At 40.4% G+C, this 15,957-nt stretch overlaps 1 non-coding gene across 1 annotated transcript; it reads left to right on the top strand.

The window, feature by feature from the left end:
• Positions 1 to 11,855: 11,855 nt before the first annotated feature.
• Positions 11,856 to 11,962, top strand: LOC111891711 (small nucleolar RNA R71). The gene has a single exon (XR_002850289.1). It is a non-coding gene; the product is annotated as a small nucleolar RNA R71 (small nucleolar RNA).
• Positions 11,963 to 15,957: the final 3,995 nt, after the last annotated feature.

Raw genomic sequence — 15,957 nt, 5'->3', positions numbered from 1 at the left:
GCCTTTCTCCGGTTGATGGTGTAGAGTTCCCGTCGGCCAACTCAATGATCCTTTCTCCTTCTTCAGGAAAAGTAGGCATTTATCTGAAAACCCTTGATGCTGGTTTGCGCCTTCCCTTCATCGATTTTCAAGAAGAGCTTTTTCAGAAGAACAGTTGTAGCATCCAGATGCTCACTCCGAACGCCGTCAACCAGGTAGTGACATTTAAGATGATCTGTAAGGCAAACAGAGTATTCCCTGACTACTTTGTCTTCAAGTTCTTCTTTAGCTTCATTGCTACAGGTGACAATTACACATTCTCTGCTCGACATGGGGGGTCATGTCTTGGTTCCTGATGGCAAGACTCCGAAGAACTGGCAAAATAAATGGTTCTGGGTTAACTAGGGTCGGATTGGTTGCGGGCGATATCAGGCGAACAATTTCACTAATGTCACTCCTAATATGTATCCTCATAACCAGACTATCGTTGATCTTCTAAAGACCATTCAGGTTGTGCCTGAGGAGTACTTGGAGGTTTTGCTTGTTGGGGTTGGGATGAGCCCCTCGTGGAGATATCGGGGGAAGATGCCAATATTTTACACCATTACTGACGGTGGGTAGTTAAACTTTATTTCCTGTTATCCTTCCTCCCCCCTCCCTATTTTTTGAAAGAAAGGGTTTGCGATTGAGGGCAGTGGTTATTTTGCTTATGTGTTCTTGGCTTGTTTTGGCTTTTACAAGTGTTGAGTCCCCTTTTTCTATGATTGATGTCCTGCGAAAGTAGTATCGAGGGAAGTTGGAGCATCGGGAGGCTGATTTCATTGAAACTCTTCCTCCGTCATGCCTGCCTGGTCAGCTCGCCGTGATTTCTCCTCCAGTGACATTGGATGTGGAGGGATCGTCTGCGACTGTTGGAGAACGGCACATGTCTGTGCGACCCATCACAATGGTTGCTCCGCTTTCTGTGGCCGATTCTGGCCATAGGGATGTAGTCGAGGATAGCAAGGATGGCATTATTTCTGATGTCCGGAGAGCCATGGCTAAGAGGAAGGTCTTCTTGGCCATGTGGGAGACCTCCGCTGATGTCTTTAACATCAAGAGGCGAGTTCAATCGATACACAATTTTACGTGTTTGTTGAACTCAATATTCTCCACGCCAGAGGCGATTGTTGTGATCGTGATGACAATGCTCAATAGTCCGAGGGGGTCAAGGGTTGATTAAGCAGCCCACTGTTTCGGTCCAACCTGTTCCATAATCTTCTTCTAATCTTTCTCCCCTCGGGGGTCTTGGGGTGGTCATGTTGCACCGAACCCCCTCCAAGTGGGGGGACTCCTGCTAGAGATGATATTGGGTCTGATGTTTTTGTTCCTTCCTGGAGTTTGTGAGATGATTCCCGCCTATCTGTCCCCACCAACACCGTAGAGTTTGCTTGCCATGCATTTCTACATGTTGTCGTCATTGATATTGAGGCCATGGGCAGCCCCAAATTGGCTCATAACATGTCATATGTCACTGCCCAAGTAATGTTTTATCTGGTCGTTGGTTCCCATCGCATTTAATTTTTGAACGAGATGGAATTTGTGGGTTGTGGTGCTCGAGAGGCTGAACTTAAATGCCAAATTGTTGAGCTCGAGAAAGATGTTCATGAATCTAACCATAGATACGCCCTGCATGCTTCAGAGAAGAATGTTTCCAAAGAGATTCGATCTGCCCTAGAGACATAAGTGGACTCCCCGACCCTAGCTAACGAGGTGATGATGATTTAAAATGAGAGCTTGGAGCAGGATGTTGGTGATCATGATAAGATCCTCGAGGAGGCTTAGGCTGAGGCGAAGGTTGTACATCATGAACGGGACTAGCTCTTACAAGTAGGGGTTGTGTGTATCATGAATAAGCTAATTGAGCACCCGGAGTTCATCAGTGCGGTCAGTTGGATCTGACATGCTGCATTCGGTGTCGGTAAGGAGTCCGACCGTAGTGGGTTGAAGGCGGAGGTGGATTCTGGTTCTTATAATCCCAATGCCAGTGATTCTTGATCCAATCACACTACTAGTCTCAATGATGCCCTGATCGCTTTCGCTACTATAGATTATGCTTCTCTCTTGGGCTTGGGACACTTGGATATGGTGGGGATGCGACGACTTTGCGCTTTGGAAAATGTTGGTGAACTTTCTAACAACATCTTGATTGAGGGGGTTGGCGGAGGCAGTGGCGGCAATGGTGGTGGTGCGGCGATGGTGATGGTGGCATGGAAGCTAGTGGTTGTTATAATTTAATTGGTTCTTAAGGTACCTTCGTACCGTGTGCTGCCCTTCGGGGTGTGAAAAAATTTGTGAAGCTTGTTCTTGTTTCCCCCGTTTACTTGTTCTTAGTTTGCATGGTTTGTAGTAATGTCGAATAGTAGTGGCCCTCTTGGCTTTGTTTGTAATAACTTTGCAACTTGTGGTAATGTGAATGGTATTTGCTTATGCTTTTGTTGTTGCTTTGTTTGCATGGTTTGTTTCTAAATATGTGTTACCATTTCTTTTCATTATTCGAGCGTAAGATTGCACCGTAGTGTCGGGAGTTTGCTTTCAGTCGCTAATACTTTGTGACGGCTGTTTGCATTAAGTGGCTCACTTGGGGTTTTCATTAGACACAACGAGTTCGTCATGTTATTCTGAGCTTTGCGGATACGCTAAGTATTACAACGAAATGGCTGCTCTTAGCCCGGGAGATACATTGAGTATCTTTAGGAAAACGGCTATTATGTCTACGGGATACACTGAGTATTAGAGTAGACTATTCCAACTAATACGCTGATTATAAAGTGGTTGTTCTTAGCCTTATGAATACACTAAGTATTTTATTAAAACATCTATCTTAGGCTTGCAAATACACTAAGTATTTCTAACAAGATAGCTATTTTGAGCCTTGTAAATACACTAAGTATTTAGATAAAATGGCTATTATGAGCCTTACAAATATTCTTAGCCTTGTGAATACACTAAGTATTTTATTAAAACATCTATCTTTGGATTTGCCTTCGTTCCATCATTTCGAGTGTGTATGTGCCATTGCGATGGGCCTCAATGACCTTGTATGGTCCTTCCCAAGTGGGACCTAGCTTCCCTTGGGGCTAGGCTAGCTTGCTTTGTTTCACCTTAGGACGTAATCTCCTACTTTGAAAGCTTTCTCTTTGACTATGTAGTTATAGTACCTCTCTACAACATTTTTATAAGCTGCTTGGCAGATGTTCGACTGCTCACGCTTCTCTTCGATGAGGTCCAAGTTTGCCCTTAGGTCCTTATCATTGTTGGCTTCTTCAAAATGGGTCCTACGGAATGATCCAATTGTTAGTTCTACGGGAAACATTTCTTTTGTGCCATAAGTTAGGCTAAAAGGGGTTTCCTTTGTGCTCATTCTTGGATTATTCTATATGACGAGAGTACTTACGATAGTTCTTCAACCCAATTGCCTTTAAATTTCCCTAGGTGTTTCTTGATTCCACTTACCAACATCCTGTTGGACACTTCAGTCTAACCATTAACTCGGGGGTGCGTTACTGACGTAACTGTTTCTCAATTCCCTTCTCAACGCACCAACTTCGGAACGACTTTTCGGCGAACTGCAATCCATTATTATTGATGTGTATCATCCCAAAATTTAGAGTAAAATTTTTCATTTTTAAATAGTAATTATAAAAACCAGTAGTATGAAACATCAATAGTGTCAACTCATTTCATAATCAAAAAACCGGTATCTCAAATAACCCAAAACATGGCATAGAAAAGTAATATCAGAGTACAACTCCCAAAGATCTCATAATGCAGAAATCATAGTGAGTTGCACTGCGATCAGGTCGGCTCCTTTCTTTTTGAAGAAGAACTACCTGAAACAAAAACTGAAAACCAAAAGCACGAAGCTTAGCGAGTTCCCCCATCATATCACATACCATACAATAAACATACTCTCAGGCATATCTGGGGGCCCGAACTACCATGTTGAGCATATCTGGGTGCTCAACCTACCCATGTTAGACATATCAGGGTGTCCGACCTACCCTTGTCAGGTATCCATGGGTGCCCGACCTACCCATGTCAGGCATATCTGGGTGCCCAGCCTACCATCCGGTTTATGTCAACCGGTTATGGGGTCTATTTCACCCTTACCATTACCACATATATCATATCAAAAACATGTTGTCAGACATATTTGGGTGCCTGACCTAACCTCCGGTTGATTTCAATCGGTGACGGGGCCTACTTCACCCCTCCTACCACTACCACATAATGACATAGCATATAAGAACATAAATCTCTACAGATAGTGGCATACCAACAATTATCACAAAGACAATCATCTCTACTATAAACAACTACTAGTGGGCTGACATTGGTGCTTTCGACCCACTCATATAGGGAAGGTAACTGATGTGTGTGAACTCACTTAGTTTTAAACCTACTTTTTAATTAGAAAATGAACACACAAAGGCAGTGGACCTATCAATTGTGGTATAGCTAAATAAGTAGGGTATCGAATACAGGGAACGGTAAATTAAAACTAAAGACTAATTTTATCTAAATTAGTTAATAAGTAGGGGTTTTCTCTAGTTTTACAAGACTACAAACTTACTAACTATCACTTAAAAACTAGAAAAGCAAAAATTTAACTAAATTCATTAATGGGAAGGACTTCTGTTTAGTTCAACTCAATTGATCCTATGGTTGATATTATGGTAATTGTGTAATGGATTAATTCTTCTATTGGTTACCGATTCAAGTGATTAGATTCACGTTCGCTGCACTAATCCTTAGAGAACAAATTAACTCAAACAGTGATCGGTTGTCTAATTTAATCTAATTCACTAGATTATTTATTCGGGTTAATTTAGACTTGTAATAGCTAACTAATTTGGTCCTTTAGTTAACTTCTTGTTGATGGTCATCACACAAGCTCATACATGAATTTACCTATTTTTCTTATTAATTCTAGTTTCATGTTCATTAATCCTAGTCATATAATGAATTGGTCACATAAGCATATGAGGTTGACAATTAATAGATGTTCATACTAATTAATTATCTTCCTATTAACAGAAAAATAGTTATCATTCACACACAAGGTTCTTTAACAAGCTAAAATCAACAAAAATCACCAACATTGAATTAATCCTACCATAAATCAAACCATAGTATCAATATTGTATCCCCAAACAGAAGTTTAAGAGTTTTAGCTCATGATTGAGGTAATTAACAACAATAAAACGAATTCTAATTGTTTAGCCATAATGGAAAACAAAAGATTAAGTAGAATGATGAGAATTTTGCCTCAAATCTCCTTCGGAATTGAATTCTAGGTTGTATCTTCGTTCTCTAGGGTTCTTCTGACTCTTCAATCGCAGAGGTTTCAGAATTTTTAATGTCGATCTGAGAAGTTATCTTTATAGATGCAAAACGACTCATCGAGTCCATTGCCGACTCGCCGAGTCCATCCCTTGATTCCCGTACATGATAAGTCACGGAGTCTTTATCTTCTCGATTCTTCGATCGGACTCGCCGAGTAGTCGACCATACTCGCCGAGTAGGTGTTGTTTTTGGTGGTTTTCTTCTTTGTTCAATTCTCGAGTTCCCAACCGCTTCTCCTGCTTCCTTTTGCTTCCGAGCTTCACTTTTGGACTGAAAACACAATTCAAGCATTACTAAGTACCTTTTGTCCACGATATGCGATAAATTAGCTAATAAATGATAAAAATCTATACTTATTATGAGCCTAAATATGCAAATATCAAAATACCCGACACTTGACTTTTGCTTGCCCCCAAGCAAAACTGAATTTTAACACATTAGAATCACATATGACAATCCAATCTAACCCAACCATTATTCTAGGACCGCAACGCATGCATTTGTTTCTAAAATTTTTCCTAAGGACCCCGCATACTCCAAATACTCACAATCCTCATAAACATTCGCCCAGTTATCCCAAACAATGCTCATTTTATGCATCCCTCCGAATCCATCCGCAGAAAACCTCCTATCCTCAAGGTATTTTTGGTTGAGCAACCCAAGCATACATAATCTAGAATTACAATTTATGATACCACTATGGAGCTCTTTGGAATTCTTCACTTTCTTGATAATTTGATCTTTGATTCTTGTGAATTCACCACCTTGTTTGATTTAATTTTTGGTATCTTCAATTTTTGAACTCTTGGAATTTTGATCTTTTGATCTTCACTTTAGTTGCTCCAAAACTCTTCAAACTTTTCTTGAAATTCTCTCTCTTTTTTTTCAACATATATCTCACTTTTTTTCACTCAAAATCCTACATGCTTAAGCAGGGGCGCTCAATTTCAACCTTTATTGGCTAACGATAATAATTTTCCTGGATACATTTCTGGTATACGATGCTAAACATATTGCATCCTTTGGGCTAAGCAAGGTCGTGTTTTTGTTCCATGATTTCACTAGAATACGAAAGCCACAAATGCACTAGAACGTATATAGGCTCAAATAAACATTTGGGTTTTCATGCAATCATCCACGCAATTCTAACATGGAATCCTAATTACTTTTTACCAAATTTTTCTAAATTAATTCCTAAGTTACATTTTTGGTATGCAGCAATTTGTAAAAATTAACCTAAATTAGGTCATTAGGATTCTACATTTACTAAGACGACATAAACCCCCTACCCTACACTTAATTTATGCAATGTCCTCATTGCATGTTATGCATGAAAAATAACAAACATGAAATGTAGAGAGAATTAGAACAAACTCCCCTGGGATAGCAGTCGCTAGGTTGATATCTCTATTCTTCAACTCCATCTTCAATTGACTTTAGACATGGAAACAGCTCATCCATGTCTTGGGCATCAAATCACATGTGGGCAGCTCCAAATATGCAGGAAAAATAGTGTAAAATCTTCAGGAATTGATCAGGAAGAACAAGTGATCAAGTGGTATGTTCAACAGCATCGAATCAGCAGTCTTCTTGGTATAAAAATGAGTGACTCGTCGAGTTATGAAAATGACTCGTCAAGTATAGTCGTGGAAAGCCTCGAAAGTGTGAAAATATAAAGCGACTCGTCGAGTCCGTTAATTGCAGTCGGCGAGTCGACCGCTGGGTGGAAAAATTCACATTCCGCACTTGTTCCAGCTTCTGATAAGTCTCAAGAACTTCCCATAACCTCTAGAATTATTTACTCATTTCCCTTAGGACTGGACTCGACACCTTAACTCTAAACTTCGCCCTTTCTTGACTATTTTCCACTCTTTTTTCTTTCTCTCTTAAACTCTAAACCTTTTATGCAAGCATTCCTAATCCAAAATTTGAAAGTCATCAAGGCAAATAAAACATCAAGCATAAAAATAAAAGTCTTAACTAAAAATTCAAACACACCAAACAAAACAAAAATAAATTGAAAATTTTTCCATTAAACATAAAAAAACTAATCATCTTCTTCCTCATCATGACCATGCGCAGCCCCGCTTCCACCAGCTCCACTCCGCCTTGCATTAATGATCTCATCCCAAGATGGTATGTAGGGGAAGTTACCCCCATCAATGTGTGGAATATGGAAATGGTCAAAAAGCCGCACGTGGGATTCATTGCTAAAATTGATACCCCTCACCATTTGGTCTTGTAACCGCCTCATCTCAACATTGTACCAATCCATTGGTACTTCATCATTGTCCACCGGAATCACCGGCGGTTCCTCCTCCACTTCCCGCTCACGTCTCGATCTAACCCTCCTTCCCGGTGCCTCGGGACCGACCACCAGATCGTCATGAGGGATAGCATAATGACCATCGCCATAATCTTCAATAATTATTGCCCTCCGAAAAAGAATGGGATTAAAGGGAATGGCAGGAATCATCGTCATCAAGTTCCATGCACCGCGGGTCATCGACCCATATGAGTTGGATAGCCGGGTCACGAACATGCCATCATTAATTTTGGAGGTTTTGCGATCCTTGACCGCGCCCTCCGACAAATAAGAGACCAAACACCATGGAATGTTGCAAAAGGTGTCGGGCGTGATGATACTCCAAAGATAAAATACGTCAAGGTTAGAAACCTTGTCGTCGTCCTTTCGTTGATTAATTGTAGTGGAGATAAGGCGGTGAATGAGACGATGTGTGGGTGACCTAATGCTCTCTTCTTGAGCCGAATTGGGAATATATAATTTGTTGGGGATTGTGTTCCACCAACCTGTACTTGTAACACCGTCGGGGAACACCTTATGAGATTGTTCCAAAAAGGCGCGGAAAATAGCAGTAGTGACCAATGGTCGGTCGTAAATCCCCAACCAGCATGCCAGATCAATGACCGAACATTGATGGAATTCGCCCCCAAGGCAAAAACTAAAACTCGCGGGGTGGTAGCAATCATCTCCTCCTCGGAAAGACACTGTGGAGAAAAATTCCCAGCAGAGTTCTCGATACAACGACTCTTGAATTCTGAAAACCCGGCTCCATCCATCACAAATAATCATCTCCCCATCATAAGTAAATTCCTTCAAAAGGTAAGGCGCCAACTCTTCTTCATACCGGACATTCTTCAACCAATCCCAATCAACCCTATTAGGTACATAAACCTCCTTCTTCCTGACCTCAGCCAGCTTCTTCTTCCATCTTGTTGAAGCAGATTCAATCGGAGGGAAATTCAACCAAGGAAAATCTCCTTGGTGTCCACTTGAGCTCTGCCCTCTTGAAAACATGGTCCCTGCAAAACAAAGAACAAACAACCCAGAAAACACAGAAAATCATCAAAACAGATTCCATCTGGGTCCCCGACTAGACTCGTCGAGTCCATGAACGACTCGGCGAGTCGTATGAACTACGCGAGTCAGTCGACGGGTCGATCGAAATTCGACCATAAAACTTCAAATTTTTTTTCAAGGGTTTTGTCCATGGATGTTTCTAAGATGTATTATAGCAAGAATAATCATCCAAAACAACACAATTAATACTAAATCAAAACCCTAAAAATTCACTAAACTTCAGAATCGGGTATTCTATGAAATTGACACCTTAAATCATCTAAAAATCATGACTTTAACAGAATTATGGAAGAAATTAAGTACCTTTGTTGATATAATTCAAGAATTTTGAAGAAAGAGTGTAGAAATTGATGAATGCTTGAGAGAGAAAACAAGGGAGGCGCATGTTGAGTAAGGGGGGAAATATGATCTCATTAGAGTTAAAAACCCTAGTTTTACCGGATGTAAAAATTATTAATTTTTTTTTCTGTAAATAAATTCGTCTCGTCGAGTCCGGGTCAGACTCGGCGTGTCGGGTTGAGAATTTAAACTTATCTGGGATCTGAAGTGACTCGTCGAGTCAGGGTCAGACTCAGCGAGTCAATTGCAAACAATTCAAAAATTATATTATTTTGTCATAAAAAAATCATTCCACCCGACACTTAGTCTATACGCACTCTCAAGCAGTCATGTCTGATGATTTAGAAGACGAGTATAAAATCCTAAAAACAAAAATCAAACAAAACTAAAACAAGAAAGATAAAAGAAAGCAAACTCTAATAACGAGTTGCCTCCCGCCAAGCGCTTCTTTTTAAGGAGTCGTTAGCTGGACTCCTTCCCATCTACGTTTCTTCATTTTCCCGCATCGGGAATGCATGCCTAATCTTTTGCGGTTTATACTTTGTCTTGTAAGCGTGTATCTTCTTCTTGTAATCCCGTCTTAATTCTTCTCTCTTTTTCCTTGTAGCATCATCTTCAGCTGCATGAATTTCCCTTTTCCTCATCTTCTTCTTCTTCTTCACCCCATTCTCTTGCACCCTCTCTTGCACCCCTCCTTCTTCAAACTTCATTACTTCATAGTTGGTGAATACTCGGGCTCGAGGTTTGGTAATGAATGGGTGATCAACATCATCTCTCCTAACCCTTGCATTTTCCTTTTCTCCAAATCTTTCCTCCCCTTCAAGTGGATTGTCTTCATCATCTTGCATTATTTTATCGAGGCATGCACCATGAACGTGTTGAAAATCACCATCCTTTCCTCATTCTGCTGCTTGATCTTCTGTAGAATTAGGGAAAATCTTCATGTCTAGAACATGCAGGGAGCTGGTAACAAGCAGATCAAAATCGTCCAAGTTGCTGAGATTTTCGAATGGACTGTTGAGTCCATGAAAGCGACTTAGCGAGTCGGAGCGTATTCCTCACATCCCACTGTATTTTCTGAATCGATTCCTTTCAGCAGCATCTCTATTTCCTCCAAGTCTTTGTCAACATCATCAATTCCTCCAGAAGATAGAAAAAACTTACTTGGATCTTCTTCTTGCAAGAGTGCAAGTTCTTTTTGTAGTATTTCATCATCCAAATTAATGAATGAGACTTCTTCTTTTCTTCCTTCTTCTTGCTTAGTCTCTGGTAGAGCTTTAAATACTGCTGACTCATCTGCTATCATTAATGTTAGTGTGGACTCGCATACATCTATCAATGCACATGCGGTATTCAAAAATGATCTCCCCAAAATAATTGGAATTTTGGGGTCTTCTTCCATATCAAGTACCACAAAGTCCACGGGAAATATAAATTTATCCACCTTAATGAGGAGATCTTCACAAACACCTCTTGGACTAATAATTGTCTTATCCGCCAAATGGATCTTCATATTCACAAGCCTTGGCTCCGGTAAATTCAGCTTCTTGAAGAAAGAAAAAGGCATTAAGTTAATACTTGCACCCGAATCGGTCAACGCTTGAGTAGCAAGTACATTTCCAAATTGACAAGGCATTATGATGCTTCCCGGATCGCCCTTCTTTTCTAGTAGCTCACTCAATACTATCTCCACGACTTCAGCTAAATCTTATCTAGCAGCAAAGAGACCCTTTAGCAAGTTAAAATACTTGGGTGTTTGAAGCATTGTTTCCACAAATGGAACATTAACTTGAAGGGCTCTAACATGCTCCATGAAAGCTCTGTATGATTTAACCTTTTCATCAGGTATGGCTCTAATTTTAAGGAAACAACAGATTTGTCATCAGGGCATGGACTCGTGGAGTCCATTAGAGGGACTCGGCGAGTCTGGTCGGGTTTAGCTGGACCCGACTCTTCTGTCTTTTCTGTATGCACCTTGGAGGTCTTCTATACAGGGGTGAAAATTTCTCCATAGCTGGAGGTTATAACATTCACATTCTCCATTCTCGGATTATTCTCGGTTTTACTTGGAAGTTGACCCGGTCTTCTCTCGTTCACTTGATGTGCAAGTTGTCGTAGCTGTTTCTCAATGTTGAGAATAGATGCTTGCTGATTCCTTAGCATATTTCTGGTCTCTTGTATTGCAGCATCATGATCATTGTGTCTTTTTTTGGACGCGGCTATAAATCTAGTGAACATTTCTTCTAAACTGGCGTTCTTTTCCATAACCGGTTCTTCCTTTTGATAAAAACCCCTCTCCTTCTGCTTGTATTTCTCCTCCTTTGCCTTTTTGTCTTCTTCATACGGGAGCCATTCCTTCTTTGGTTTCCGCCAATTCTCATCGTATCGATCGCCGCTTGAGTAGAACACTTGAGCTTTGTTGTTTCCATTTTCATCCAAGTCACAATCCTTCGTGAGATGAGGCCCTCTACAGTTCTCGCATCCAACTCGAATAACATGGATTGTTTGATCCATGTTTGTCATCCTTCTATCTAAACTATTGAGCTTAGCCATCATTGCCGCCATGCCATCATTGGCCGAGTTCACTACCCCCCGACTTACTTCATTTCTTGGGTTGTGGTATTCTCTAGAATGCTTAGAGAATTCTTCAATTAATTCCTTGATTACCGGGGGTGCCTTCTTTGTGAGTGGGCCTTGTGAGTCGAGCAATTGCCTTGTGGTGACATTGACTCCATCATAGAAGACGGAGACCTCTTGTTGGCTATTAAGGTCATGGTGTGGGCAATTTTTGAGAAGACCTTTGTACCTTTCCCATGCCTCATAAAGGGATTCTTCAGGTTGTTTCTCGAACTTGGCAATGGCTTTCTTCAACTTGGCTATTTTGGAAGGCGGGCAAAAGTGGTCTATGAACTCTTCTTTCATCTTAGCCCATGTGGTGACCGACCCGGGAGGAAGTGACTTGAGCCAATCCTTTGCAGCACCCTTGAATGTGACTGGAAGCATACGAAGTAGCTGGGTCTCGCGTGGCACATTTGGTACATTGAAGTAGTCAGCCACATCATTTACTTCATCCAAGTGCTTGCAGACATCTTCATGGTCTTTTCCATAGAAGGGAATCTCGTTGAGTTGAGCGAGGATATGACCCTTAAGCTTAAAAGTAGCAGTTGCGGGAATTGCGGGATGCACAAGTCCCGGGCCAGTGTCATCACACATCCTCTTCTTCCATTCCCCCATGGGGACTTCATCGATATTAGCCATAGTGATAGCTAAATCGTCCTCAAAATCGGATTCGTGCTCGTATGTAGTTTCTTCTTCTTCCTCGGTCTCGTACACGGTGTCTTCTTCAATCGGGTCTTCGATTGTCAAAGAGGCGCTGGATGCTCCTGATGCTCTTCTTCTTGCTGAAAACGGACTTGAGGTTCTTTAGTGGCGAATTCTTTGAAGAAACAGACTCTCTAACGGCTTTTCCTTTGATCCTCCTTAGTGCGGATTCCGGGTCTTCGAGAGGAGGGACCAGAGGTGTATCAGATCCTCGGGTCATGAAACAACTGTAAACAAAACAAGAAAAACGCATAAAAAGAACAAAACTAAAATAAAAAGTAAAATTGTGAAGATCGATGGACTCGCCGAGTTGTCACGAGTGCACTTGGCGAGTTCAACGCAAAAATAAAAAAACTTTTTAATTACTTATTAAAATGGATTTTTATTAAAACTTATACTAATTACTAAATTACCTAAGAATTAACTTTGTGTAAGAGAAATCTTACACAAAGGATCAATAAAAATAGAAATTAATGCTAATTTAGAACCGTTCCCCGGCAACGGTGCCAAAAACTTGATGTGTGTGAACTCACTTAGTTTTAAACCTACTTTTTAATTAGAAAATGAACACACAAAGGCAGTGGACCTATCAATTGTGGTATAGCTAAATAAGTAGGGTATCGAACACAGGGAACAGTAAATTAAAACTAAAGACTAATTTTATCTAAATTAGTTAATAAGTAGGAGTTTTCTCTAGTTTTACAAGACTAGAAACTTACTAACTATCACTTAAAAACTAGAAAAGCAAAGATTTAACTAAATTCAATAATGGGAAGGACTTCTGTTTAGTTCAACTCAATTGATCCTATGGTTGATATTATGGTAATTGTGCAATGGATTAATTCTTCTATTGGTTACCGATTCAAGTGATTAGATTCACGTTAGCTGCACTAATCCTTAGAGAACAAATTAACTCAAACAGTGATCAGTTGTCTAATTTAATCTAATTCACTAGATTATTTATTCGGGTTAATTTAGACTTGTAATAGCTAACTAATTTGGTCCTTTAGTTAACTTCTTGTTGATGGTCATCACACAAGCTCATACATGAATTTACCTAATTTTCTTATTAATTCTAGTTTAATGTTCATTAATCCTAGTCATATGATGAAGTGGTCACATAAGCATATGAGGTTGACAATTAACAGATGTTCATACTAATTAATTATCTTCCTATTAACAGAAAAATAGTTATCGTTCACACACAAGGTTCTTTAACAAGCTAAAATCAACAATAATCACCAACATTGAATTAATCATACCATAAATCAAACCATAGTATCAATATTGTATCCCCAAACAGAAGTTTAAGAGTTTTAGCTCATGATTGAGGTAATTAACAGCAATAAAACGAATTCTAATTGTCTAGCCATAATGGAAAACAAAAGATTAAGTAGAATGATGAGAATTTCGCCTCAAATCTCCTTCGGAATTGAATTCTAGGTTGTATCTTCATTCTCTAGGGTTCTTCTGACTCTTTAATCGCAGCTATTGTCTCCAGAAAGGTTTCAGAATTTTTAATGTCGAGCTGAGAAGTTATCTTTATAGATGCGAAACGACTCGTCGAGTCCATTGCCGACTCGCCGAGTCCATCCCTTGATTCCCGTACATAATAAGTCACAGAGTATTTATCTTCTCGATTCTTCGATCGGACTCGTCGGGTAGTCGACCCTACTCGCCGAGTAGGTGTTGTTTTTGGTGGTTTTCTTCTTTGTTCAATTCTCAAGTTCCCAACCGCTTCTCCTGCTTCCTTTTGCTTCCGAGCTTCACTTTTGGACTGAAAACACAATTCAAGCATTATTAAGTACCTTTTGTCCATGATATGCGATAAATTAGCTAATAAATGATTAAAATCTATACTTATTATGAGGCTAAATATGCAAATATCAGTAACTCACCTCACATTGCTGAAGATCACTACAAGAAATCCTTAGCTATTACCCAGGCAACTCCTCGAGCTATGAAGACCAAATATCACCTAATTAGCAATTGGGTCCCAACCCATGATCCAAAATCCATACTTTGGGTAAAATGACCGCTTTACCCCTGGACCAAAAAGATTCATAACTAAGGCCCAAGCCTAAAACCAGACAAGCCCAATAACTCAAAAATCCGTGATAGCCCACTAATGACCCAATTTTCCGAATCGGGCCTAAACCCTTACATGGGCCTTACCCTAAAGCCCATCAACCCTTGTCAAATAATAATTCTCTAATGGCCCAAAGGTCCAAGCCTATTGGGCCCACTAAAGCCAAAAACAATTAGGCCCACCAAGGCCCAATGCAAACCTAGGTCTAGGTCCAAAGGCCTTACTCCATAGTAGGTCAAGAGGCCCAACCTCCTAAGGCCCAAAAACACCTTTGACCATTATGCACGTGTACGCGCGGCATACATGGCACGTACGCCCAGCGTACGTTGGCCTTGACCAACTTCGGGGAGGTTGACCTAGTACGCACAACATACTAGGGGTATGCCCCGACGTACTGACCAACCTCCTAAGAAACTCCATTATGACTTAATCCATTAACTCCTAACGTCCAAAACATAGATCTAGGCCCTTTAAGACGTCTTAGACCATAAAGTTACAAACTTTATGTCATTGCATGCATAGATGGGGATTAAGACATGAATTAAGTCCTTAATCACACTTTATGATCATCTAACACTTACATGGTTGTTGCTTTACCATGAAGGCCCGATTTTTATGGTTCTAAACACTTCCAAGGGATCAAAAGGACAACTCTCATGGGATGGAACTACCAGAACATAACAAGTCTCAACTATGGGGCCAAAATGCCACATATAACACCCCAAAACTACAACTAAGCATGCAATGATTAAGTTTGAAGCTTGATACCTCAAATGATTCAGAAATGATGCTAAACTCCTGAATCTACAAGCTCCTCTCACGTTCCTGCTCCTTCTTCTAACTTCCTCTTCTTCAAGACCACCAAAAATCACCCAAAAGTGCACCAAACTAACTCACAAAGCGTGCAAGAGGTTTAGAGTTTGATTTCTGCTCTCTAGGGATAGTGGAGGCTGAAAAGATGAAGGTTGGGGTGGACATAAGGCCTTTATATATGGTGTAAACCCTAATAATTAGGGTTTTGGAAATCCTGGGCGTACTTCCTGTACGTTTGGTGTACATCTTCCAACTTGCGTCTAGTTTTCCATCTCTATGCTAGGCATACCCAACTAAACACGCGCATGAATCCTTGCATGTGTGGGACTGATTTTCAAGATTATTCATCCAAGGGCTAATTTTGTCCATAACTTCAAAATGCCATAACTTACTCATCCTAGGTCCGTTTTCAATAAACCTTATATCCACGAAAAGGTGGCGAGAAGCCCATGCGCTCCTAACAAGACACTCAAGCTTTAAAACTTTCCGAATAAAACCCAAAAACCATAAAAGACTGAGTTATCAAATTACATTCATACCCTTGGATTCCGAATACACAATCGAATACATGGATCGCTTAAACCATGGCAACTACATCTGAAATGGGCCAACTCCTTCCTTTACCAAGGCCCTAATCCTAATGATG

The sequence above is a fragment of the Lactuca sativa genome, chromosome 5, assembly GCF_002870075.4.
Source record: "Lactuca sativa cultivar Salinas chromosome 5, Lsat_Salinas_v11, whole genome shotgun sequence".
NCBI lineage: Eukaryota > Viridiplantae > Streptophyta > Magnoliopsida > Asterales > Asteraceae > Lactuca > Lactuca sativa.
The sequence above is the reverse complement of the archived record's forward strand: the minus strand, read 5'-3'. Positions and strand labels throughout refer to the sequence as shown.